Source organism: Tauraco erythrolophus, chromosome 10 (assembly GCF_009769465.1).
Source record: "Tauraco erythrolophus isolate bTauEry1 chromosome 10, bTauEry1.pri, whole genome shotgun sequence".
In the NCBI taxonomy this organism is placed as follows: domain Eukaryota; kingdom Metazoa; phylum Chordata; class Aves; order Musophagiformes; family Musophagidae; genus Tauraco; species Tauraco erythrolophus.
This window is the reverse complement of record NC_141474.1, coordinates 30,722,882-30,727,174: the sequence shown is the minus strand read 5'-3', so window position 1 is coordinate 30,727,174 and position 4,293 is coordinate 30,722,882.

Genomic DNA, 4,293 nt, shown 5'->3' with positions numbered 1-4,293 from the left:
GAGTCCACATGGGTCAACTGCAGAGAGCTGATGCGAATGTAAATAAAGTTCTGGTTTTAACACTGTTAAACGTGCAAGAGATGTTTCCTTTTTTTTTTTGTCTGCTATTTAGAGCATGTCTTCACTGATTATCTCAACATATTAGTTGTTTTCAGTGTTTCTCACTTTTTGGAGTACCTTGTTGGTCAGCTCTGAAATGGCTATAACATTTCTCCATTTGCATGAAAAATTTTGAGCAGAACATAATGGTTTAGCTGTTCCATGTCCATCTCATTAATGTCCAGTTTAGGTGCTGGAATTGCAAGACTCTCAAAAAGATTCGCTCTTTAAAAAGTGAACCATATAAATTCAAACTGGTTTTGGTCTTGACAAAAGTATTGGGACAAGAAGTACGTACCACCGCTCTTGCTGTGTTGAATCTATAAAATAGCGGAAAACTTGACTCACTTCTTTAAAAAAAAAATATATATATATATATAAAAAAGAGTAAATAAAGCATTCAGTCAAAATTGACTTTATTTTTGTAAGCTAACGTAGGCATCCCAGATATGCAAAGGCTGACTCCTGGCTCCCCTCCACTCGCAGTGGCAGGCTGGTACCCAACAGTCGCTCCTGTGTTCGGGTGACTCTCTGCTGTGGGCCTGGAGGATGATTGCTTATTTTAAGAAAAACGTTCCTAAACGTAGGAAGAGAAATATAAATTGCTACTGGCTTCTCCTCGGTGTATCCAGTGGAGACCTTTTCAAAAGCAGAAAAATGTGGAGAGAGTTTTTACATGGCTTTGGAAGGAAAAAAAACCTTAAATATGACTGTAGTGAACAGCTTCTACCCCTCCCCGGCACATTTTAAGAGCCCATATCAGTTTGCTCATAAATATCCTGAAAACGTAGATGGTTTAATTAGAAATTATTAAATGTTCCAGGCTTAAGAAAACACAGCAAAATAAAAGTGCTGTTTGCCACACGGCCATTTCAAAGCTGGCATAGAAGACATCAGAAAAAAACAGAGCAAACATTTAACATTTACTTTTAAGTCTATACAGGCATTCTTATTTATTTTACCATGTGGTTACTATTAAGTGCATTGGCCTGCATCCATCCTCGCAATAAAAAAATAAATAAGCGGATCCCCTGTAAGCATGCGCAGCTTTGCAGGCTTGCCAGCCCAAATATTTAGACTTCTCTAGCAGAGATGGAGAGTTCAGGGAGCTGAAGCACGTGTTTGGCTTCAGAGCAGGCTGGGACATGAGCGATGTCCTTCACCTACAGCCTTTGCAGGGAATTATGCTGATGGAAGTTGTGGAGACGGTCTACCTGGGGGGGCTTTTTTTCCATAGCAAGGTTTAGGATTGATCCTGTGAAGAAAACACCCCCCTTCCTCGACCTCTTCCTTATCCTCCTCTCCATCCAGCACTAACTCAGAGGTCCTGAAGTCTATTAATCACACACTCTGTAAGCACTGGAGGCAAACCTTGTATTAGCCACATGTACCAGTTCTTTTCTGTCTCCTAAGGAAGTTATTTAATGATTTTTTTTCTTTTTTTAAAAATTACACTTAAAAAAACCCATGTCCCCATATATTTTGTGATATATGTGATCGGGCCCCGATCCCGGTGCAATTACACACGGTCCTTGTGGAGTTGCAACTCGAGTCACTGCGAAACACAAATTTTGCACTGGCGTTGGCAGTCAACTTCATGCGAGGACACCTGGCAAATGCACTTAAAACTGTTTTTCTTCATGGATGGATTCCAATGCATGTACAGAAGGCAAGCGCTTGATATGAGATGACTCCAGACAATACGAAAATGCTTTACATATAGCAACTTCGATTTCCTCAATTAAACCACAGGTTGGCTATGTTTAGGTCAAGATATTGGTCAGGAAATTAAATTCTTCCTTTTTTTCTTGTATAGGCTTGCTGGTACATCCTAAACACATCAAAAGTTGAAGTAGTTCTCATGTGAATTTTAAACCCTGTTCCTCCACATTCCTTCTTAAAGGAAGCAGTAGTAGTGATAGGACAAGGGGCAATGGCTTTAAACTGAAAAAGAGGAGATTTCGATTAGATCTAAGGAAGAAATTTTTTACAATGAGGGCGGTGAGGCACTGCAACAGGTTGCCCTGAGGAGTTGTGGATGCCCCATCCCTGGAAGTGTTCAAGGCCAGGTTGGATGAGGCTTTGGGCAACCTGGTGTAGTGGAAGGTGTCCCTGCCCATGGCAGGGGGGGTAGAACTAGATGATCTTTAAAGTCCCTTCCAATCAAAACAATTCCATGATTCTTAAAAAGTAGCTCATCATGATAACTGTTCTGATTTGCTGAATCCGAAGAACTGAAATTTCTCGAAAGCCAATTCTCTATCACATAAATTGTGTAAAAAGGAGAGCGCAGATAGGGATGAAACTGGAGCACTCACCACCGCTTTGCATTTTAACTCGATTTACTTCCCTCTGCAGGTGGGGTGTATATGAACTAAGTCTCCAATTTCTCCCCCAAGCACCTTTCCTGCAATGAAAGGTTATTTTTACACATTATCTTTAAAATGTTTCTCTCCATGCTTTTAAGTAGGGAGTCAAGATCCAAGGCAGCTCAGGTCCATCAGCTCTGCTGGGCGCACGTTAATACAGGAGAAAACCTTTGGGCCTGGCTCCTGGCACGTATTTTGGGTTGGGGAAGCTGTTTATGTTATGTGCATATATATTTTAATTCTCCTCCCTGCCCCTTCCACCCCCCATCCCCAAGCCCTTGGTGCATCCACGGCCCCACAGTTGGGATGTGCCGGAAGCATCTCTAGAGGGAAACTCCACCAGCCAACCCCAGCCTGCAAAAAAAAAAGGTCCATGCAAGTAGTAAGTTTTAAGGATTTGTTGCTTTTGTCTCTTTTCATCTCTGAGTTTATTAAAGTGCAAACGTCGACCACGGAGACAGCTATCACATGCAGTACAGTACACCGAGATACACTTTCCACACCATAAATGGAAGGTAAAAAGGCTTCGTGGTGATTATCTAACGCACAGTTACTTGCACAAAGGACAAAACTGAACCAAGGCTCCGTGCCCTTCCCAACAGCTAGACCCAGAGAGTACTGATGCAAGTAATTTGGAAACCAAACCTTCTCCAGTCCATCGGGTGATAAAAAACAAAATGCCAAGAAAGATGGAGGATTTAGAGAGCTCAAGATTTTTTTTCTGAGCTTCATGTTAATGATATGTTTGAAGGGAAGCTTAGACTCAGAGCTTTTTAAAGTTCAGTATTTTAACAAAAGAAAAATCATAAATACTCTTTACAGTAAGAACAAAAAATTACAACGGACTAGTCCGGTTCTTATCTCTCATAGAGCTGAGGATTGCCCAGAGATGCCGGGCCACAGACCTACCTCAGATTCAGTTTTGATTTGTGCTCTAAAAGAAAAAATAAAAAACCACAAAACCAAATACAAATGCATTGAGGTACAAAACACGTGAATATAACATGATACAGAACACATGAACATGCTCTCAGCAACAAAAATAAACATTACCATGTCTACTTCACAGCTTTGTGAGATGAGGATAAATAAACTATTTCAAAACTTGGAAAAAAAAAAAAGCAGTGAGATGAGTCTAAAAATTAACGTTGATTTTTAAATTAAGGCAGCTTCAGCAGGAATTTCAAGGCTCTCATTGAAACCACTTTTCATAACACCAATACTCAAGCTTTGCAGCTAGAACTCTGATTTACCGTCCAGTTCTCCTGACTTTGATGATGGAAAACGAGCAAAGCGCTGTGCATCGCATACATGCCACACTGGGTTTGCTCTCTGCAAAAGTCAGCGCTTGGTCAATAGGTGTAACGTGGGAATTCTGAACACCAGTTCATCTCCCAGGCATGCCAGTGAGGTAACTCCGAATGAATCACTCGCTCCGTGTCCAAGAGGCAGACTGGAAATTCAGAATTACAGGAAGCTGTTGCTTTTTTTGTGAGTGATGAAAAGGAATATATAAGGGAAGGGCTAAGGAAGCCAAAGGAAAGCGCTAAATGGAAAAGCCCATACCAAAGGAAGACCTTAAGAAAGGTGACTCCAGCAGGTACACCATACACCTGGAACAAAACCGGACCCTACAACTTCCCAATAAAATCCTGCAGGAGCCGGAGCGAGGATTTATTTAGCTCATCCGAGGGGATGGATATGCCATTCTCCTTCCCCCTCTCCTCTCAGCTAATAAAAGGGTGAAGCCAAGTAATTGCACAATAAATGGTACTTCAAGTATTCAGAAACATGGCCTCCATGTCTCACCGTTGAGATTCTGCAT